The sequence below is a fragment of the Pygocentrus nattereri genome, chromosome 24 (genome assembly GCF_015220715.1).
Source record: "Pygocentrus nattereri isolate fPygNat1 chromosome 24, fPygNat1.pri, whole genome shotgun sequence".
In the NCBI taxonomy this organism is placed as follows: domain Eukaryota; kingdom Metazoa; phylum Chordata; class Actinopteri; order Characiformes; family Serrasalmidae; genus Pygocentrus; species Pygocentrus nattereri.
The window spans coordinates 33,165,871-33,190,612 of record NC_051234.1 but is presented as its reverse complement, the minus strand read 5'-3'; positions in this window follow the sequence as shown (position 1 = coordinate 33,190,612).

The window sequence follows — 24,742 nt, the reverse complement described above, 5'->3', positions numbered from 1 at the left end:
ATGCACAAGACCAGAGCCGCATCCGATAGAGGGGGCAGTTATCTGCAGTAAAAGAAGCCTTTGACGTTTGTCTTTTCATATTCAGTGCTGCTGATGATGGGCTCTTTTTCACATTTCCGTGTTTTTTCTGCTGGAAGTTCTCGTTGCAGAGAAACGCAATGCAACAATAACAACAACGACTAGTACAGCACGTACAGCTCACTTGACTGTTTGGGTTTGAAGTGAAATCGGCCTTTTCTTAGTTTCAGTGGTTTATCTGCTGATCATGAGCAGAGAAAAACAGGTGTGTAATTAACAAAGGAATAAACTTTGTCATACGGAGTAAAAGAACCGAGAAAGTACAGAGAAGGTCAGAAGGAGCTGCATTGTGTCTTTGTGGATCTAGAGAAGGCAGATGATAGGGTGCCAAGAGAGGAACTGTGGTACTGTATGAGGAAGTCAGGTGTAGCTGAAAAGTATGTTAGGGTGGTGCAGGACATGTATGAGGATAGTGAGACAGTGGTGAGGTGTGCAGTTGGAGTGACAAATGGTTTCAAGGTGAAGGTGGGGTTACATCAGGGATCAGCTTTGAGCTCCTTCTTGTTTGCAATGGTGATGGAAAGGTTGACAGATGAGGTCAGGCAGGAGGCTCCATGGACCATGATGTTTGCAGATGACATTGTAATCTGTGGTGAGAGTAGAGAGCAGGTGGAAGAGAATCTGGAGAGGTGGAGGTTTGCACTGGAGAGGAGAGGAATGAAGGTCAGTAGAGACAAGACGGAATACATGTGTGTGAATGAGAGGGAGGCAGGTGGAAAGGTGAAGATGCAAGGAGTAGAGGTCGTAAAGGTGGATGACTTCAAATATCTTGGGTCAACCATCCAGATTGATGGACAGTGTAGAAAAGAGGTGAGGAAGACGGTGCAGGCAGAATGGAGTGGGTGGAGACGGGTGTCAGGGCTGATGTGTGACAGAAGGATAGCAGCAAGAGTGAAAGGGAAGGTCTACAAGACAGCAGTGCGTCCTGCTATGATGTTTGGTTTGGAGACTGTGGCTCTGTCTAAAAGACAGGAGGCTGAGCTGGAGGTGGCGGAGATGAAGATGCTGAGATTTTCGTTGGGAGTGACCAGGATGGACAAGATTAGAAATGAGCAGATCAGAGGGACAGTGAAGGTGGAGCAGTTTGGAGATAAAGCCAGAGAGGCCAGGTTGAGATGGTTTGGACATGTGTTGAGGAGGAATAGTGGATATATTGGGCAAAGAATGTTGGAGATGGAGCTGCCGGGTAGAAGGAGAAGAGGTAGACCTCAGAGAAGGTTTATGGATGTAGTGAAGGTGGACATGGAGATGGTTGGTGTGAAAGTAGAGGAGGCAGTGGATAGGGCAAGATGGAGGCGGATGATCCGCTGTGGCGCCCCCTAAAGGGAGCAGCTGAAAGAAGAAGAAAAAGAAGATACGGAGTAAAAGAACTTCTGTGTCTGCTTCTCGCCACTGCTGACCGATGTTAACATGCAGTATGTGGTTTAAAGTTGCTGCTGCAGCCACTTTCAGAGGAACAGTGTTCATTTCCTCCCTCAAAATCTGTCCGTATCTGAGTTACTGAGCTCTGCTAAAGCCTGAGTAGACTGATAAATCAATGTGATCGGTTATTAATTTCAGCATTACTGAGCTCTGCTAAAGTCTGAGTAGACTGATAAATCAATGTGATCAGTTATTAATCTCAGGGTTACTGAGCTCTGCTAAAGCCTGAGTAGACTGATAAATCAATGTGATCAGTTATTAATCTCAGCGTTACTGAGCTCTGCTAAAGTCTGAGTAGACTGATAAAACAATGTGATCGGTTATTAATCTCAGCGTTACTGAGCTCTGCTAAAGCCTGAGTAGACTGATAAATCAATGTGATCGGTTATTAATCTCAGCGTTACTGAGCTCTGCTAAAGCCTGAGTAGCCTGATAAATCAATGTGATCGGTTATTAATCTCAGCGTTACTGAGCTCTGCTAAAGTCTGAGTAGACTGATAAATCAATGTGATCAGTTATTAATCTCAGTGTTACTGAGCTCTGCTAAAGCCTGAGTAGACTGATAAATCGATGTGATCGGTTATTAATCTCAGCGTTACTGAGCTCTGCTAAAGTCTGAGTAGACTGATAAATCAATGTGATCGGTTATTAATCTCAGTGTTACTGAGCTCTGCTAAAGCCTGAGTAGACTGATAAATCAATGTGATCGGTTATTAATCTCAGTGTTACTGAGCTCTGCTAAAGTCTGAGTAGACTGATAAATCAATGTGATCGGTTATTAATCTCAGCGTTACTGAGCTCTGCTAAAGCCTGAGTAGACTGATAAATCAATGTGATCGGTTATTAATCTCAGTGTTACTGAGCTCTTCTAAAGCCTGAGTAGACTGATAAATCAATGTGATCAGTTATTAATCTCAGTGTTACTGAGCTCTGCTAAAGTCTGAGTAGACTGATAAATCAATGTGATCGGTTATTAATCTCAGCGTTACTGAGCTCTGCTAAAGTCTGAGTAGACTGATAAATCAATGTGATCGGTTATTAATCTCAGTGTTACTGAGCTCTGCTAAAGCCTGAGTAGACTGATAAATCAATGTGATCAGTTATTAATCTCAGTGTTACTGAGCTCTGCTAAAGTCTGAGTAGACTGATAAATCAATGTGATCAGTTATTAATCTCAGCATTACTGAGCTCTGCTAAAGCCTGAGTAGACTGATAAATCAATGTGATCAGTTATTAATCTCAGCGTTACTGAGCTCTGCTAAAGCCTGAGTAGACTGATAAATCAATGTGATCGGTTATTAATCTCAGCGTTACTGAGCTCTGCTAAAGCCTGAGTAGACTGATAAATCAATGTGATCGGTTATTAATCTCAGCGTTACTGAGCTCTGTTAAAGTCTGAGTAGACTGATAAATCAATGTGATCAGTTATTAATCTCAGGGTTACTGAGCTCTGCTAAAGTCTGAGTAGACTGATAAATCAATGTGATCGGTTATTAATCTCAGTGTTACTGAGCTCTGCTAAAGTCTGAGTAGACTGATAAATCAATGTGATCAGTTATTAATCTCAGGGTTACTGAGCTCTGCTAAAGCCTGAGTAGACTGATAAATCAATGTGATCGGTTATTAATCTCAGCGTTACTGAGCTCTGCTAAAGCCTGAGTAGACTGATAAATCAATGTGATCAGTTATTAATCTCAGTGTTACTGAGCTCTGCTAAAGCCTGAGTAGACTGATAAATCAATGTGATCGGTTATTAATCTCAGCATTACTGAGCTCTGCTAAAGTCTGAGTAGACTGATAAATCAATGTGATCAGTTATTAATCTCAGGGTTACTGAGCTCTGCTAAAGCCTGAGTAGACTGATAAATCAATGTGATCGGTTATTAATCTCAGCATTACTGAGCTCTGCTAAAGCCTGAGTAGACTGATAAATCAATGTGATCGGTTATTAATCTCAGCGTTACTGAGCTCTGCTAAAGTCTGAGTAGACTGATAAATCAATGTGATCGGTTATTAATCTCACCGTTACTGAGCTCTGCTAAAGCCTGAGTAGACTGATAAATCAATGTGATCAGTTATTAATCTCAGCGTTACTGAGCTCTGCTAAAGTCTGAGTAGACTGATAAATCAATGTGATCGGTTATTAATCTCACCGTTACTGAGCTCTGCTAAAGCCTGAGTAGACTGATAAATCAATGTGATCGGTTATTAATCTCAGTGTTACTGAGCTCTGCTAAAGTCTGAGTAGACTGATAAATCAATGTGATCAGTTATTAATCTCAGCGTTACTGAGCTCTGCTAAAGTCTGAGTAGACTGATAAATCAATGTGATCAGTTATTAATCTCAGCGTTACTGAGCTCTGCTAAAGCCTGAGTAGACTGATAAATCAATGTGATCAGTTATTAATCTCAGCGTTACTGAGCTCTGCTAAAGCCTGAGTAGACTGATAAATCAATGTGATCGGTTATTAATCTCAGCGTTACTGAGATCTGCTAAAGCCTGAGTAGACTGATAAATCAATGTGATCGGTTATTAATCTCAGCGTTACTGAGCTCTGCTAAAGCCTGAGTAGACTGATAAATCAATGTGATCAGTTATTAATCTCAGCGTTACTGAGCTCTGCTAAAGTCTGAGTAGACTGATAAATCAATGTGATCAGTTATTAATCTCAGTGTTACTGAGCTCTGCTAAAGTCTGAGTAGACTGATAAATCAATGTGATCGGTTATTAATCTCAGTGTTACTGAGCTCTGCTAAAGCCTGAGTAGACTGATAAATCAATGTGATCGGTTATTAATCTCAGCGTTACTGAGCTCTGCTAAAGTCTGAGTAGACTGATAAATCAATGTGATCGGTTATTAATCTCAGTGTTACTGAGCTCTGCTAAAGCCTGAGTAGACTGATAAATCAATGTGATCGGTTATTAATCTCAGTGTTACTGAGCTCTGCTAAAGCCTGAGTAGACTGATAAATCAATGTGATCAGTTATTAATCTCAGTGTTACTGAGCTCTGCTAAAGTCTGAGTAGACTGATAAATCAATGTGATCAGTTATTAATCTCAGCGTTACTGAGCTCTGCTAAAGCCTGAGTAGACTGATAAATCAATGTGATCGGTTATTAATCTCAGCGTTACTGAGCTCTGCTAAAGTCTGAGTAGACTGATAAATCAATGTGATCGGTTATTAATCTCAGTGTTACTGAGCTCTGCTAAAGCCTGAGTAGACTGATAAATCAATGTGATCAGTTATTAATCTCAGCGTTACTGAGATCTGCTAAAGCCTGAGTAGACTGATAAATCAATGTGATCAGTTATTAATCTCAGTGTTACTGAGCTCTGCTAAAGTCTGAGTAGACTGATAAATCAATGTGATCGGTTATTAATCTCACCGTTACTGAGCTCTGCTAAAGCCTGAGTAGACTGATAAATCAATGTGATCAGTTATTAATCTCAGCGTTACTGAGCTCTGCTAAAGCCTGAGTAGACTGATAAATCAATGTGATCAGTTATTAATCTCAGTGTTACTGAGCTCTGCTAAAGTCTGAGTAGACTGATAAATCAATGTGATCGGTTATTAATCTCACCGTTACTGAGCTCTGCTAAAGCCTGAGTAGACTGATAAATCAATGTGATCAGTTATTAATCTCAGTGTTACTGAGCTCTGCTAAAGTCTGAGTAGACTGATAAATCAATGTGATCGGTTATTAATCTCACCGTTACTGAGCTCTGCTAAAGCCTGAGTAGACTGATAAATCAATGTGATCAGTTATTAATCTCAGTGTTACTGAGCTCTGCTAAAGTCTGAGTAGACTGATAAATCAATGTGATCGGTTATTAATCTCAGTGTTACTGAGCTCTGCTAAAGCCTGAGTAGACTGATAAATCAATGTGATCAGTTATTAATCTCAGTGTTACTGAGCTCTGCTAAAGTCTGAGTAGACTGATAAATCAATGTGATCGGTTATTAATCTCACCGTTACTGAGCTCTGCTAAAGCCTGAGTAGACTGATAAATCAATGTGATCAGTTATTAATCTCAGCATTACTGAGCTCTGCTAAAGTCTGAGTAGACTGATAAATCAATGTGATCGGTTATTAATCTCAGCGTTACTGAGCTCTGCTAAAGTCTGAGTAGACTGATAAATCAATGTGATCGGTTATTAATCTCAGTGTTACTGAGCTCTGCTAAAGCCTGAGTAGACTGATAAATCAATGTGATCGGTTATTAATCTCAGTGTTACTGAGCTCTGCTAAAGTCTGAGTAGACTGATAAATCAATGTGATCGGTTATTAATCTCAGCGTTACTGAGCTCTGCTAAAGTCTGAGTAGACTGATAAATCAATGTGATCGGTTATTAATCTCAGTGTTACTGAGCTCTGCTAAAGCCTGAGTAGACTGATAAATCAATGTGATCGGTTATTAATCTCAGTGTTACTGAGCTCTGCTAAAGTCTGAGTAGACTGATAAATCAATGTGATCGGTTATTAATCTCAGCGTTACTGAGCTCTGCTAAAGTCTGAGTAGACTGATAAATCAATGTGATCAGTTATTAATCTCAGCGTTACTGAGCTCTGCTAAAGCCAGAGTAGACTGATAAATCAATGTGATCAGTTATTAATCTCAGCGTTACTGAGCTCTGCTAAAGTCTGAGTAGACTGATAAATCAATGTGATCAGTTATTAATCTCAGCGTTACTGAGCTCTGCTAAAGCCTGAGTAGACTGATAAATCAATGTGATCGGTTATTAATCTCAGCGTTACTGAGCTCTGCTAAAGTCTGAGTAGACTGATGAATCAATGTGATCAGTTATTAATCTCAGCGTTACTGAGCTCTGCTAAAGCCTGAGTAGACTGATGAATCAATGTGATCAGTTATTAATCTCAGCGTTACTGAGCTCTGCTAAAGTCTGAGTAGACTGATAAATCAATGTGATCAGTTATTAATCTCAGCGTTACTGAGCTCTGCTAAAGCCTGAGTAGACTGATAAATCAATGTGATCAGTTATTAATCTCAGCGTTACTGAGCTCTGCTAAAGCCTGAGTAGACTGATAAATCAATGTGATCAGTTATTAATCTCAGAGTTACTGAGCTCTGCTAAAGCCTGAGTAGACTGATAAATCAATGTGATCAGTTATTAATCTCAGTGTTACTGAGCTCTGCTAAAGTCTGAGTAGACTGATAAATCAATGTGATCAGTTATTAATCTCAGTGTTACTGAGCTCTGCTAAAGTCTGAGTAGACTGATAAATCAATGTGATCGGTTATTAATCTCAGCGTTACTGAGCTCTGCTAAAGCCTGAGTAGACTGATAAATCAATGTGATCGGTTATTAATCTCAGTGTTACTGAGCTCTGCTAAAGCCTGAGTAGACTGATAAATCAATGTGATCAGTTGTTAATCTCAGCGTTACTGAGCTCTGCTAAAGCCTGAGTAGACTGATAAATCAATGTGATCGGTTATTAATCTCAGCGTTACTGAGCTCTGCTAAAGCCTGAGTAGACTGATAAATCAATGTGATCGGTTATTAATCTCAGCGTTACTGAGCTCTGTTAAAGTCTGAGTAGACTGATAAATCAATGTGATCAGTTATTAATCTCAGCGTTACTGAGCTCTGCTAAAGCCTGAGTAGACTGATAAATCAATGTGATCGGTTATTAATCTCAGCGTTACTGAGCTCTGCTAAAGTCTGAGTAGACTGATAAATCAATGTGATCGGTTATTAATCTCAGTGTTACTGAGCTCTGCTAAAGTCTGAGTAGACTGATAAATCAATGTGATCGGTTATTAATCTCAGTGTTACTGAGCTCTGCTAAAGCCTGAGTAGACTGATAAATCAATGTGATCGGTTATTAATCTCAGCGTTACTGAGCTCTGCTAAAGCCTGAGTAGACTGATAAATCAATGTGATCGGTTATTAATCTCAGCGTTACTGAGCTCTGCTAAAGTCTGAGTAGACTGATAAATCAATGTGATCGGTTATTAATCTCAGTATTAACATCAGCATCATTGTAATTAAATAAACCTTTCAACAGTTTTTATCATCTGCCTTATGAATATGTAATAAATCACTGTTTTTTTATATTTTACACTGCATAAATAGTGTCTTATCAAGTGAAATGTTCTTCAATCTAGTTGGTATAATTTCACATTTTGAGATGGTTGTGCACTGATTATAAGATTATCTGGCATTTTTCTAGACATCGTTTATTTGTTTTAGGTAATTTTATTAAGTCAAATTTTCTCACTATCTTGGCAGATAATTTTGCTGGTTTCAGGCACAGCCATCACTTGTTTTCTAGCATATTATGCCCAACCCTGTCCATCATCTACGTCATCGAACAAGTCTGAGCATTAAAACACCATTCGCCTGAAATCTCTCAGCTGGAAAGATTAAATCAGCTTCAGTTCACTGTATTATTTGGGATGCGGCACAAGAGTCGTACACCGGCTTGTTCTTTTCACAGATAAAACATTTGTACTTTTTTATGCTCTTACCATTTTATGAATATGTGTATTGATTTCTTCTTGGCCCTGGGCTCGCTATCTAGAGGCTTCACATCTAGACGTCTGTTCCAAAGGATGTCACAGAAATAAATCTCAGTTATTGTCAATAAACGCCACTAAATGCAGAGCACTTTGATTAAGATCTCATTCGTAGCACTGCTGCACTTTCATTCCCTTAAGAGCTCACCTCAATTTTGTTTTCATGTGAATGTCAATAAATAACCAATCTGCATCTCAGCGGACAGGAATTATATTTTCATTTCGATACATCTTGGCTGAGCTTCACTTCTAGATTGGCGTCTTTTAACACAGCACTGCATTAAACCTGAGTTAATTGCTATAATCCCTCGATAAAAATCGATCAGGCCTTCTGTGGAAGAGAAACAAGTAAATGCTGTCACTCATCAGTGTTTTCGTTAGTGCAGAGATTTGGTCTAAATCAAGTCCTAATCCTGCTGGAGTGTAAATCCAATAGCAGTCTGAGCACTGCTACATCCCCATGATCTTTCTTTCTCTGTGCGTATTGATAACCCGCTGAGTTAATCAATACAGCGCTGTTTACAGCTCATCATGCTCCTGGAACCTGATGAAGCACCAATTTATTCATTTCTAAATCAAACCTTTATAAACAAAGCTAATATTTCTAAAACAAGCATGACAAGGAAACACAGTGCAGAGGATCTGAAGGAGAATTCCACCAATTCTTTTTTATTTCTGCGTAACTCAGTGTGTGAGGTGTGATCAGAGGTTCTGAGGGTTTGGTGTGAACTGGTTCTGACGTCTTTACAGTGGTGGTGATAGGAACCAGGCGTCGCCATGACTACAACACAGATATAGACACTTTATTTACCATCCAGAACCTCCAGAGAACCTACACGAGTCTTCTGAGCTTATATGGAATGTTGATGATGGAAAACAGTGGAAAATCTGGAATAATGAGTTTTCTTTGGGGACTATTTTGCCGCACAGCGCCCTGCATGTCTCCCTCCACCATGAATGGAGTTGAAGTTCTCTAAACTCTCATAAAACAGCGTCTCAGTCATCAGACACCTCGAAGCTACCATGTCGACGGCCCTTGTGTCAAAAAAGGACTGAATACGTTCTCCTGTGGTTTAGCACGAAGCACTGCACTTGCATGTTCAGGCCTGGATGGTATTAATAGCTACACAGGTGCTGGAGAAGGTGCTGAAGATTAGTTTTGCAGGTTCTTTTGTGATGATAAAAGGTTTGGGGTTTTGTGAAGCAGACGGTCCGTGATCAAGAGCACAGAGCAGCATCTAACCTGAGGTAGCCGTGCAGATCCAACCACAGAGGTCAACGTCACATCACAAGGACAACGCCGATGTACTGATCAAGCCTCTCGTCAGATGGCTTTTCATCCTGAGCAGAGCTTTGTTGTGGATTCCACCAAAGACAGCCAGTTAATTGAGTCGGCGGGTTCAGATATTTTCCTTCCTGCATCGCACATAATAAAGTTCACAGGTTAATAATCGCGGCGTTCGTCAGCCGCATGGAGACGGCGCACCTGACGTTTAGTGGCTTCTATCAAGCATTTTAATTACACAGTGGAAAACAAACAAAGGCAAAGAAACACGCAAACATAAAAGTCCGTTATCAGAAGTGAAATTCGAGCGAAGGCGAAGGGACGTTACTCATAATCACAGCAGTGGGAAGAAGAGGAGGAGGAGCAGGAGAAAGAGGCCATTCTGAAAGCAGAGCTCGGCTTTATCTCCAGTTAGCAGCCCATTGTTTTAGAGAGAGGCTGATAAGATCTATCAATTTTCTTGGCTGCTCGGTGCATAATGTGAAAATACACAAAAACTCTGTTTCGGGTTGGGCCGCGCTTCGGCTTCTCTGTTTGGCGCATGTTGTTTTGTCACTTTGTGCAGATAGAGCTCCCTCTTCAAAACCAAACAAACAAAAAAAAGGAAAAAATAGCATTTCTCTGCAGTTCTGTAGCCGCGAAGAACAATGCTTTTTCTCTTAGAGCAAATCGTTCATCATAGCCTCTGTCCTTGAAAGGCTTTCTGTTTTTTCCTTCGGAGAAGCTAGATGAAAAAAATAAATAAATAAATAAAGTTTAAGCCTCGGCCTAATCAAAACACAGGGGACGTGTTAAGTCGTGGCCTCCGAGATCCAGTCGCCCGCTTCTCCAAAGCAGCAACGAAGAAAGAAAGCGTGTCTTTGGTGCATTTATTTATTTTATTTATTTATTTGTTTGTTTGTTTATTTCATTATTTATTTTTGTGCCCAGCTGATTTTTTCCCCCCTTTTCTTTCTTTCTTTGTTTCTTCGGGTCATGAGAGCCATCTCGTGCCTTGTTCTGCCAGCGAGCGAGGGGAAGCAAAACCCTCATTTGCTCGGAAGGCCTCCTCTTTCTGAAGCGGCTTAACCGTGTGTAAAAGTTGGAGATGAGTATCATCTGTTTGGTGAAGGAGGGAGAATTTTCACCTCTCCAACGTGCCCTCAAATAAAAAGCTATACGTTTTCCCAACGGCAATAAAGCGAAGCTTTTACAGAAATAAAAGATGTCACAAGAGTGCGTGTTGAACTGACAAAGACATCACAAGCGCATCTCTTGCATTTGAGACCCAGAAATAGACCAAAAAAGAAGTTTGAGCGCGGTGTTGTGACTGTCTTCGGCTGGGATTGCTGTTCTCTTTGGAATCGCTCGGAAGCTGCTGTGTCATCCTTGATGCGGAAGACTTGGCGCTTAGAGACACGCTTTGAAGAGAGTCACTGGAGACCTGACAGACAAATGACTGATGCAGAACGCAGAGGTTGAATGGCTTTTTCAGTCTTTCGTAACTTACAAAGCCTCAGAAGACTGATTTAAAGCTACGACTGATGTCTATATGGGTTTATCTCAGAAAACGCGAGACGCACAAAGTATAGGTGGTTGGTTAGTGTAGTGGTTAACACCTCTGTCTTCTACGCTGTCGACTAGGGTTCAATCCCCCACCAGGGTAACCACCCTACACTATACCAATAAGAGTCCTTGGGTAAGACTCCTAACACCGCCTTCACCTTCTACACTGTAGACTGGGGTTCAGTGCCCCACCTGGGTAAACACCCTACACTATACCAATAAGAGTCCTTGGGCAAGACTCCCAACACCACCTTCACCTACTACACTGTAGACTGGGGTTCAGTGCCCCACCTGGGTAAACACCCTACACTATACCAATAAGAGTCCTTGGGCAAGACTCCCAACACCACCTTCACCTACTACACTGTAGACTGGGGTTCAGTGCCCCGCCTGGGTAAACACCCTACACTATACCAATAAGAGTCCTTGGGCAAGACTCCCAACACCACCTTCACCTACTACACTGTAGACTGGGGTTCAGTGCCCCACCTGGGTAAACACCCTACACTATACCAATAAGAGTCCTTGGACAAGACTCCTAACACCACCTTCGCATACTACGCTGTAGACTGGGGTTCAGTGCCCCACCTGGGTAAACACCCTACACTATACCAATAAGAGTCCTTGGGCAAGACTCCCAACACCACCTTCACCTACTACACTGTAGACTGGGGTTCAGTGCCCCACCTGGGTAAACACCCTACACTATACCAATAAGAGTCCTTGGACAAGACTCCTAACACCACCTTCGCATACTACGCTGTAGACTGGGGTTCAGTGCCCCACCTGGGTAAACACCCTACACTATACCAATAAGAGTCCTTGGGCAAGACTCCTAACACCACCTTCACCTACTACACTGTAGACTGGGGTTCAGTGCCCCACCTGGGTAAACACCCTACACTATACCAATAAGAGTCCTTGGACAAGACTCCTAACACCACCTTCACCTACTACACTGTAGACTGGGGTTCAGTGCCCCACCTGGGTAAACACCCTACACTATACCAATAAGAGTCCTTGGACAAGACTCCTAACACCACCTTCACCTACTTGTGTAAAATGATCAAATTGTAAGTAGCTCTGGGTAACAGCGTCAGCCAAATGCCATAAATGTATAGCAGCGATTCTGTTCATGCGTGTTTTAAGTCAATTTTCTAACATTTCTACTCGTATACTAGAGTTTATAATATCTGTCATTTCCCTATTGTCTGTCAGGCTTGGGTGGGGTTTAACTTTGACATTCAGGCCGAGTCTGATCTAGACTTTCAGGGGCCCTAAGCAGATTTGGGGGGCCTCGTCTTGCTAGCTGATGCGTTGTAAAATGAAAAGTTCATTAATAACAACATCCACCACAATTATTATTAAATTATATTCATTTACAGCTGCCTGATTGTGTATTGCTGATGACTGGACACTTTGAGTTCTAATAAGTTGCAGTTTAAATGTGTCAAAGTTCTGGATCCAGGACTCTGTATCACCACGCAGTACATTAGGACATTAGATCTAACCCTGGTGGCCTAGTGTTGCTATTTTTACTGTTATAAACATTTTATTTTCTTCATACTTAGGTAGTATGAATTTCGTTTTCAGAGTCTGAGTATCTAAACCTGGATTAATCACTGTCTTAGTATATAAACCTGGATTAATCACAGTCTGACCATCTAAACCTGGATTAATCACAGTCTGGGCATCTAAACCTGGATTAATCACTGTCTTAGTATCTAAACCTGGATTAATCACTGTCTGAATATCTAAACCTAGATTAATCACAGTCTGGATATCTAAACCTGGATTAATCACAGTCTGGGTATCTAAACCTGGATTAATCGCAGTCTGGGTATCTAAACCTGGATTAATCACTGTCTGAATATCTAAACCTGGATTAATCACAGTCTGGATATCTAAACCTGGATCAATCACAGTCTGACAATCTAAACCTGGATTAGTCACAGTCTGGATATCTAAACCTGGATTAATCACAGTCTGGGTATCTAAACCTGGATTAGTCACAGTCTGAGTATCTAAACCTGGATTAATCACAGTCTGGATATCTAAACCTGGATTAATCACAGTCTGAGTATCTAAACCTGGATTAATCACAGTCTGAATATCTAAACCTGGATTAGTCACAGTCTGGATATCTAAACCTGGATTAATCACTGTCTGAATATCTAAACCTGGATTAATCACAGTCTGGGTATCTAAACCTGGATTAATCGCAGTCTGGGTATCTAAACCTGGATTAATCGCAGTCTGGGTATCTAAACCTGGATTAATCGCAGTCTGAGTATCTAAATGCCTTTTTTTAATTTTATTTTTGCAAAGTTAGTTTTTTAGTTTAGTTTCGACCTGTGCTTTAACAGGAATGGATGAAAGGCTAATCTCCAGCAGAGATATGAGCCTGGGTGTCACTGGTGTGATAATGGAAAAACAACTTCCAGTGGAAAAAGTATCATTTCCACGCAGCGCCTTCTGATGTGACCTATAAATTTGTGGATATAGTTGGTTTTCTCTTCATAAATACTAAGCACTTTCCTTTCTGCCTCGCTCTCACTCACCCCCACTCCCCTCCTCCCTCCCCACTCCCCAATCCGTCACATACCTGATCTCAGATCACCTCTGATCAAAGCCTCCAGCAGCGGTGTGCTGAGGCGTCTCTGACACCCACAATGAGGCGCGGTGATAAGGGGCGGAAGGAAAAAGGAGAAGGAGAAGGCGGGGGTGAGTTTGACGTTCTGAAAGCCTTCACAAATATTAGCCTGGTCACGCTGTGGCAGCCTCCTTTTCCCATTAGCAACACATCTGAAACTAGGAGTCTGCCGACAGAATCCGCATGCAAGCCTCAGCAAAGTATAACAGCTGCCACTAGTTCCAGAAGAAAGCAGATAAACTGAGCTGCATGGATAAAATTGAGGTCTTGGGCGAAATTGGCCAACAACGGCCAGTAACAACCACAGAGAATGTGCATGTATTGAGTTTAGAGTGGATAGCGCTCATGTGCTCGTGAAGGGATGAGGAGGCCAAAATGCCATGGTCTCCGTTTGGCTTAGTGCACTGGCTCCATAGGCAGTACTAGAAGAAAGCTGTATATAATACCCATCACTCCTTCATGAGCTCTAATGCTGAATACAGAGCAGCTCTACTGAAAGCTCCCATCTCTGCAAAATATAGAGGCCTATAGCTTCACCTAGCACTCCAGCTCCCAGCATTATACTCACTCACTGTCAAAACAACATCAGAAATCTTCTTCAGATTCTTGTGGATCAGAAAACCCCCAAAACAAGCTCACCCTCACTATCCAATGCTACTCAAGAACTGACAGCAGCCATATTTACATGCAGCCTAATAATCCATTAATAATCCAACTAATAGCTCGAGTGGAATAGAACACGTCCATGTAAACACTAACGGAATAGTCTAGTCTGATTGAGGCATTGGGAATACAGTTCCTATCCGAATGATCGAGGTGGGTAATCCTGTAAATAATCCATTAAATATAAGAATAATATCCGTGTAAACGCCTGTATCCGATTACATTCCCTATCGGAAAGTTTCAGTCCGTTCTGCATGAGCGTCGCGTCACAGTGAGAGGTTATACCGTTCAACACGGCGGAGCAGAAACTGGTCTGCAGAGGAGACGAAGTTCATGCTCTGATCTTTAAAAGACGGTGGTGGGACGGACGTCCAGCTTATGCGTCTCAGAGCACGACGTCTTCCTCTCGGCCTTCTTTAATAAGGACGTGTGAAGGACGTTTTCCTGAGTCTGACGTCATTTTAAAGCAGTTAAAAACACAATCACTGCTCACTGCTGCTCATCTCACTCTGACTGGACTCACGTGATGCTGGTTGTCATGGTAACGTCTACACTAAGCGACTCACTACACACGTGTGTCATTTTGGACCGGATTACTAGCGAGATATAAGCACCTCAGTCTTCATCTTTAATCAGAATGTATTCAGTCAGATAGGAGAAAATCTTTGCATGTAAACACAGCCGGTGCTGAGAAACCCATCTTTCCCAATATAAAATCAATAGGATGCAAAAAAAAAAAAAAAAAATTGGGTGTATTTTGTGGAGGCAACAACCGGTCCAAAGCTGACCCACTGCTAAAGCATGTAGCACACATCTAATTAATGAAGAGCAGCCAGCGAAAACCTGGATTGATGCTTCTTAGTTCCATTAGCTTCTCCTCGCATCTGAGAGTTGTTGACTGCAGTTTTTCAGGAACTCTCAAGTGATGGGTTTGCAAACTGTGCAGTAGTGTAGGTATATAGAGTAGTATTCTTGCTGGCTTGTTGGTTAGACACCTGTGTAGTTTAAATTATGAACAGGCAAGCCAGCTCATGATTCATAGTGTGACACTGTGATTTTGGGCCTTTCTAAAGCTCTAACACTGTACAAAGAAATCTCAGGGCTCTGAACATAGCCGAGAGAAGACCATGGGCCTGGCCGAAGCATATCTCGCCTTGGAGGTCGGCGAGAGCAGCGAAGGTAGGGCTGGGCTGGTCAGGTCTTTAAATGCATTCCATCAACATGAAGTACTCAATGCAGGGTCACGGTGCTTCTGTTAATATGACAACAATGATGTGTAGAGCGTGTACAGCTCAAGTGTTCGAGCCTGAAGTAAAACAGCCTCATCCCAGTTTCAGCGGTTCGTCAGCTGACGATGATCAGAGGAAAACGAGTCTGTGTGGTTAATAAAGGAATAAACTTCATCATACAGAGTTAAAGATCCTCTGTCTGTATTTCAGCGCTGACGTTAATGTTACACTGAATGCAGTTTGTGGTGTAAAGTCGCTGCTTCAGCCGCTTTCAGTGCACCGGTTTTCATTTCTCCCTCTAAAGCTGTCGGTATCTGAGAGAGCAGGCGCTCAGCGGGGAGCAGATGTTCACTGAAGCCTGTGTTCGTGTAAAATGTCTACAATGGCACTATGGACCACGGCAACTCGGTGCCCCCTGGTGGTTTGTGTGTGTTTAGCTTTTAACCAACTAGTTTATTAGCATGCTGTTTCAGCATCTCCAGCTAACATGGCAAATCTGGCGTTTGGTTTTAGTTATTTTTACCTCCATTGATTTATCGCTCTGTAGACGTTACTGACGTCACTGTGCTCTGAATTTTTCCACAAATCATTTAAATCCTTTATTTAGTCTGGACTCACACATTGTTGTGCGTTCGGTTCTCCAACAGTTCTGGACACATCCTCGAATATCAATCTCAGCAGCTGTGACAGATGAAGCGACTCTCCTTTCTGTGGTGCTGAAGTCATACGACCGTCTGTGTTTCTGAGGTTAGTAACTGTCCGTAAGGCAACAGCGGAAAGTGTTTTACCAGCGTTTGCACACATATGTTTCTTGTGAAAAGGGCTTATTGAAGTAGAAAGAATCTCTCTTACCTGCTGACTTGCCCTCTCATTCACAGGCAGGGACGTTTCAGCTGCAGGGTGTCCCAAACCACATCAACTGTACTAAACAGCTTCACCAACAACGATACCATTGCTATTTTGAACACACCTTTTTTTTGGTGTTGTAGTCAAGACTGCTAGAGTTGAGTCCGAGTCAAGACCGAGACCAAGGGCTGTATTATAGAAATCAATACGGACATATCATTTTACATGTTGTAAGAATAATCACATTAATAACGTTTCTAAGCTTGCTTACAAATTCAAGCACATTTCTTACAAAAAGCAAATCTGCCAACATAGTAAGATCATTTGACTTACTAAAATCACTGGATATAAGATTAATAATCTTATACTATGCTTACAACAATCTCAAAATTAGAAACATTAGATATATCAACTATATTTAAGATCATTTCACTTGACAAGATACCACCTTTTGCAGTGCATTGAAGCTGGCCGAATCAAGTTTGGTGAATAAGGGCCACAATCTGCTGTAAAACACAAACTGAATTAACTAGTTATCAAAATATCAGAGACAGGTGGTAAATTCTCCCCACTGCAGAGAGAAACTTACAAACACTCTTAATTTAGCTGTTTTCACCCAGGCTGTCTCTGGCTGTGACCCTGAACTGTCCATCTATCCATCTACAGATATTTAGGTCTTAACACCAAATGAAAAGGTACCTGAACTGTGTAGCACAAGGTCACCCAGTCAGGCCTGGTGAGTCAATCAAACATCCCTGTTCGGAGTGATTCAGAGCAGAGCTGATAAACAGCAACTTGACTTTCAAGCACAGCCAGTTTTGATGTAGAGCGGGGGTCTTTCTACCCCAAGGCCCACCTGTTTATAAGAAAGCACAGCAGCAGGAAAACAAATATATTTTTTAAATACTGTTTTCATTTTCGACTGGCGACCTGTCCAGGGTGTATCCTGCCTTCCGCCCGGTGACTGCTGGGATAGGCTCCAGCACCCCCCCGCGACCCTGACGGAGAAGCGGCTTAGAAAATGGATGGATGGATGGGTGGATGGCTGGATGGATGGATGGATGGATGGATGTTTTCATTTTCTTTCATTACACGCTCACACTGAAAACCTGAGAAAGGGGATGAAAAGGTCTTATAATCCAATTTGGGTCAATCACAGAAAATAAAATTAGCAAAAAAAAAAAAAAAAAACAACGTTTGCAGAAGGAGCTGGGTTCGAGTCCCCGGCCGGGTAACCAGAGTCCTTACTGTGTGGAGTCTAAAGACATGCAATCAGGCCAGTTGGAGATGCTAAATTGCCCCTAGGTGTGAATCTGGGTGTCTGTCCTATGATGGACTGGCGGTCTGTCCAGGGTGTTTCCTGCATTTCGTCCGCAGACAACTGGGAGAGACTCCAGCTCCGACCCAGGAGGATAAACAGTTTAGATGATGATGAATGAATGTATAAGGTAGATGTTACAGAAACATTTGCTTGCATTTCTAGATGCAGTCCATAATGTTCACTCTTTCACACAAGAGTGCCTCACTCTGCACACCAGGCTTCTGGATTAGCCAAATCAAAATTAATAATAACAATAAACCTCACTTGAGATCTGCTTCTTTATGACTGGTTAATCAGTTTCTTCCAGTGGGGGACGAAGTACACAAACCATGTACTGAGTTAAAGTCGAGACCCCCAAGGTAAAACATTCCTCCAGTAACAGTAGAAGTTCCTCCCTTTAGACCTCCACTTGAGTAAAAGTACTAAAGTATTTCCCTTCAAATGTACTTAAGTATAAAGTAAAAGTACTAAAAGAGGAATTCTGGCTCTGATGTCCTGTTATCATTTTTATAACCAGACTGGCTTCATGAACTCATTTCAGGTGAAAGTCCTCCAGCGTCTCTCTTGGTAAACCAGTCTTTTAATAGAACGTCATTAATTAGTGACGCTGACGTCTATTAAAATGATCAGAAGCACAAAACACTGAAGGTAAACAGTTTCCATCAGGGAGAACCGAGTGGCTCTGAAATCACTTTTTACACACAAGCAAAGTTTCAGTTTCAGATTTATTTACAACTTAGTTCCAAGTTTAAGTTGAATAAAAACTGGCTTTAAACTCAGGATCACAGATGAGCTCCTTTACTATGTTGATCTGTAGGCGTCTGTTCATAAACATAAACCAGCCCAAACTCATTTACTATAAAATGAAATGGTGTTTGTAGAAATTCAGAAAAAAGCCGCGTCAGTCTCGACTGCATATGTGGACATATTTCTATATTGAGCTCTATTTACACAAAGTTAGGTTAGTTCATCATTTATGTTGAACAGACTCTCCCAAAGTTTTACGCTGCTGCGCTGACGTTGAACCGCGTGCTGCACTGGGTCGGTATGACCAACAGGTCAAAACCAGCTCTAAACAAAGTGACCGCTGGGCCCTGATTGGTGCTCTGGCTTTGCGCTTCTTTCGTTTTGACATGTTACGTTTTTATACACACAGAAACCAAAAGGAACGACAGATTTCTCAAAATGTAGGAGGAAAAAGTCGGATATTAGACTCTGAAATGTAGTGGAGTGAAAGGAAAAAGTCCAGAACGGAGAAACTTCAGTACAGATACACCAAAAATACTAAAGTACAGAAACCAATTACATTTACTCAGTTACTCAGGTACTCAGTTACTGTCCACCACTGTGGTCAATCAGTTTGAATTTGGCTCTGCTGAACATACATGAGCCAAAATCAAACGCCTCTCTTCATTATTATTTCATTTTACAGCTCCTTGTGCTGAGGGAACAGTATGAGAGCAAATGAGAGTCTGTGAAGAGTCAGACATTAAACCAGGCAGGTTCTGCTGACAGTTCAGCACCAACCTGCTGCTAGAAGAAGAGAAAAGCCAGCTCCACCGATGAATTCCTTTGATTAGTCATGGAATGCGTTCCCACCAGCAGTGAACTGATCCAGGTTTCATTTGGAAGCAGAGCGAGAAACACGTTTTTGCTGGATCGGTTCAGCTGTTTGCTGCAGACCTGAGTACAGACGGAGTGTTTACACACTTAAAAATGACGGTTCTTCAAGGGTTCTTTAATAAAGAAAATGGTTCTATATAGAAGCATAAAGAGTTCTTCTACTGATACAAGCTTAACATTGTAAAAATAGCAGAACCCATTTTGGTGCTATATAGAACCCCTTTCAAAATGGCTCTATACAGAACTATCTACAGCACATTCTCCATCAATCTGAAGAACATTTCCTGATGCAAAGAACCCTTTTATCATGCAATCATTATCATGTTTCTGTATAGAACCATTTTCTTTTTACTAAAGAACTCCTCAAGAACTTTTTTACATCGTATTTGTACATTTTGTATTAATATTGGTTATTATTTGAAAATGTTTGATTCTTTGATTCTTAATTATTAAATTAACCTTTTTTCCCCCACATGTTTTTTTTTTAATTACAAGGTGAACCACTAGAGGGAGCTTTACGGCTAGGTTGACCAGATGTCCCGGGAAATGTTCCCGTTTTTAACTGTGAATTAAAAACACATTTGAAAGTTCTAGGAAAGACCTGCAGCAGAGCAGACAGGCAGACGACTTGCGTTGAGCTCGGTTTAGCCAACAGGGGGTGCCGCTGCTACTGACCATTTTTCCGCAAACTCCACCAGAAGCTCGCGAGTGTCCAGTGAGTCCACAACAACAAACGTCTTTTCAGGACGCAAGGTGACCCAGCAATTAAAGCAGGGGTGGAGTTACAGCACCTGAATCGCTCAACCAGGTGATCAGTGGGTTCTGATTCATACAGGCAGACAATCTGTTTGAATGTAGCACCTTGAGATCCACAAACAGAGCATCATTTTAAACTGTGTCACTTTTTCAGCCTCCATATATGACATATGGCACATGCTGATAGCAGCATCTCTGTCTGGCCAGAACTGGAGCTGCCCAGGAGTGTGTTTCGGGTCTGGATATTGGGTTACAGCACTTTTTACTGCCAAATTATTTAATATGAAAATGAATTATGAGCTCATACAACCACTGAATCCTTTGTGGTAAACATATCTCTGCCTCATCCCTGCCTGGGCCCCTAGACTTACTGACTTTTGAGGCCCTTTTTACTTTATTATTATTTATTTATACTGTATTTTACCTCCTTAAAATCTTAAATTCTAAGGCTTTTTATTCAGTAACTACAGTGACTTTAATGCAAACTGGCTGAGCTGTTCTTAGATTATAGAAGTGAGTAATAAAACTTTGGGCTCTGGCCGATTAAGGGGTTAATGATATACTGACCGTCAAACTGGAAAAATGCCTGTTGTTCATTTCAGACGTCAGGTCACCTGGTCTGCGGCTCAGCTGTTGAGAAACCCTGATGAAGAGCCTCCCGGTTTTAGGCTTCTTGGGGAACCAGTATGTTCATATGAAGGGGATTAAATCGCAACAGCTAGATGGTTTCTTTTGTGTTCCTTGTTCAGATCAGGTCACGCTCTGCAGCGATGTCAAAGTACGTCTGCTGGAAAAAAGAGAAAATGGGGTTGTGACACGGTTTCACAAGGAATAATATGTAGTTCCCTGCTGTTCCTCAGAGCCTGTGTGGTAAACAGTGCTGCACTCTGACATTTCCCGCCCATTGATTCCCATCAGCCCGGGCAACCTTTCAGAGCGTTCCTTGCTGCCCTCTACTCAGTCCACGGGGAGAGCCCATGCTGGCTGGAGATTGTGAGCGAAAGGCCTACGATCGATCGCAGTGCCCTAAAAATACAGTGCAGCGCTCCACAGTGACAGAGACAGCGGAAAAAATATCTAGAAACCTGCTAATCAATGGTGACCCAGAACTCCCAGCTCAGGGTCAATGCACCTCACAATGATCTTCAGCAAATGTGTGTTTTCTGCCAGACTGCAGGGGAAAAAATGACTCAAGTCTATGTTTTTAACATGAAGGTTTAGTTCATATTAGTCATTCTACTCCATTAATGTGTGTTTCTGAGCACGTTTGGGGGAAATGAAATGCATTAGACATAACCAGCATACTAGATACACCTGTGGTGTAGCGCCTATCTCAGGATTTCAGTCATTTTGTGGCTGCCATATCTGGGACCAAATTTCTGGCTTAACTAGAGATGAAATATGGCTAAACTTACTCTCCTCCCTGAACTCCTGGCCCCACCTAAACTGGCAGAAAGCTACCAAATGTGTGTTTTCCTGATATTTCTCTTATACTCAGCCCCTCTCTCCCTGTTCCCATGATGCCATGGTGCTTCATAAAGAAGAGAAAAAGCTCTGTCATCATAGGAGGGAAACAACATCAGCCAATTAACACAGATGTGAACAAACTTGCCTTTAGAGAACTTTAGCTGATGTGAACAGCCAAGAGATGGACAGTTGCCCCCCTAACGGAGCTGCAGATCGCCGGGATAACTTTACCCTCTGTTTCTGATTTAAATGATGTTTGAATGGAGAAACAAACTTTAAACATCAGACTGAATGTCGCGGGACGGAAAGCGACGTCGTGTCTCGACAGACGTGGTTCTGTAAGTTTGCTGGTGCAGTTAGTTCAGAGCTCAGCTCCAGTCCTGAAACTCCTGCACTGCGTAACTGTGGTTTCCGGGTCAAAATACCTGGTATTATTAGCGGTTTAATCCCTTCTGGAGCTGAACGAGGTGAGAACAGCAGAGAGAAACACTATACAGTGCAGAGGCTCCAAACCTGGAGTGAAAACGCTGAATTAAAGGTCTGTGTGTTTCTCATCTCTCAGGTTCTGTGGCGTCTTGCAAGTGTATCATTCACAAGGCACCACTAATTGAAGGTGTCAAGCAGTCACTCCATGATTCGGTCCCTAAAATGGTAGCAACTATAGAATACCAGAGTTTCTCAGTCTTGGCGCTGGAAGCTCTCAGCAGTAGCTTATTGATGAGCTAATTTTTTAAATCAAGTTGGTTAACAGAGCATAAATGTGGAGGAAAACAAATTGATGTTTACTTTCCCCTGATCCAAAACTCCAAATGCAGTCGATTGTGCATCTGTTTCAGAAATATATTTCTATAGATTTACACTCCTTTCATTTTAGCTTTTAAAATTTGCTGCTGCTTTTGAAAGCCTTGAAAGGCCATGGGTGTTTTTTTTTACTCTATTCCTACATTTGCTGTCATTATAATGACATACATGTCTCAGAATCTCTTAAAAATATTTGCATTGTGATAAAATAAATCTCGTGATCTCAAGAAAAACAAAATAAAAAGTGTATTTCAAATATATAAAAATGTATGTATATACACTATATTTCCAAAAGTTTTCACTCCCCCATCCAAATCACTGAATCCAGGTGTTCCAGTCACTTCCATGGCCACAGGTGTATAAAGCCGAGCCCCTCGGCCTGCAGACTGCTTCTACAGACATTAGTGAAAGAATGGGTCGCTCTCAGGAGCTCAGTGAATTCCAGCGTGGTGCCGTGATCGGACGCCACCTGTGCAGCAAGTCCAGTCGGGAAATTTCCTCACTACTAAATATTCCACAGTCCACTGTCAGTGGGATTATAACAAAGTGGAATAGATTGGGAACGACAGCAACTCAGCCACGAAGTGGTCGGCCACGTAAAATGACAGAGCGGTCAGCGGATGCTGAGGGGCATAGTGCGCAGAGGTCACCGACTTTCTGCAGAGTCCATCACTACAGACCTCCAAACTTCATGTGGCCTTCAGATCAGCTCAAGAACAGCGTAGAGAGCTTCATGGAATGGGTTTCCATGGCCGAGCAGCTGCATCCAAGTCTTACATCACCAAGCGCAATGCAAAGCGTGGAATGCAGTGGAGTAAAGCGCCGCCACTGGACTCTAGAGCAGTGGAGACGAGTTCTCTGGAGTGACCAATCACGCTTCTCCGTCTGGGAATCCGATGGACGAGTCTGGGTTTGGCGGTTGCCAGGAGACGGTACTTGTCTGACTGCATTGTGCTGAGTGTAAAGTTTGGTGGAGGGGGGATCATGGTGTGGGGCTGTTTTTCAGGAGTTGGGCTCGGCCCCTTAGTTCCAGTGAAAGGAGCTCTTAAAGCTTGAGCTCCAAGAGATTTTGGACAATTTCATGCTCCCAACTTTGTGGGAACAGTTTGGGGACGGCCCCTTCCTGCTCCAACATGACTGCACACCAGTGCACAAAGCAGGTCCATAAAGACGTGGATGAGCCAGTTTGGTGTGGAAGAACTTGACTGGCCTGCACAGAGTCCTGACCTCAACCCCATAGAACACCTTTGGGATGAATTAGAGCGGAGACTGTGAGCCAGGCCTTCTCGTCCAACATCAGTGTCTGACCTCACAAATGTGCTTCTGGAAGAACGGTCAGAAATTCCCATAAACACTCCTAACCCTTGTGGAAAGCATTCCCAGAAGAGTTGAAGCTGTTATAGCTGCAAAGGGTGGGCCGACATCATATTAAACCCTATGGATTAAGAATGGGACGCCACTCAAGTTCATGTGTGAGTGAAGCTGAATGAATGAATGGGATTAATACATCCTGAGGACATTTCAAACAGGACGTGTCAAACTAATCTTGCCTGAATAGGGCTTTACTAAACCAGGTCTCAATCTACAGTCACATCAAGATGCATTTTGCTCTGCACCTGCACTCGTACGTCCATCTGGGCCTCAGTCGTTCTCAAACTCAGACCCAGCACAGTTTAGCATTTTATCTGCCGTAACTCGCCTCATTCAACGTAATAACTCATGGAGTTGAATTGTGAGCAGGAGGAGCACTGAAGCAGTGCAGGTCCTCAAAAAATACAAATACAGAAGTTCTAAAACTCAAACAGATGAACTTCTTTGTCACATCGCACACAAACACACGTTCACCCAAGTATCTCTGCTGAACCTCCTTATCGCTCTTCTTCCTCCTCGCTCTTAATACACGCACAAACATGCACACTCTTCCTCTCTCAGAGCAACATGTTGCACAGCAGGACCCCCACTCTGCTGCCTAAGGCTGCTGTGTTATCTCTCCTCACCCTCCGCATTTTTTATCTGTTCTTTCAAGTACCCTTTTTCATATCACCGGGCCGTCTGCTGCCGCGAGCCTTGTCTCTCCCCGACTCGCTCCTCTCTGCTACAAGACACCGGCATCTCGGGCCAGCTCACGTTTTTAGCCCCCCTCTGGCTTCTCACGTTTGATCAGGGGATGCAAACGGGCCTTATGAATTTTTATAACCAAGCACTCGTTAACAAGGGCCAATGCCAGATGGCGTCGCTGGCACCGGATGCAGAACTCCACGACAGTAAACTCGAAATGCGGCGTGGGACGATCATTGATTTAGCAAGCTCGCACACCCGGGGCCAGCCGAGCGTGTTTGTTGTGTCTGTTCCTGTTACAGTTCTGCTTACTTTAAAACATTTCTACCTTAGTTAGTCTGCAGACGGACGCCCAGGAGCGAAAGCCTTGCCCTTTCACCCTCAAAGTGTACAGTGCATTAAAATTATTTCAATCTTGAGGGATTTAAATTCTGCTAGTCTCATGAAAGAAAA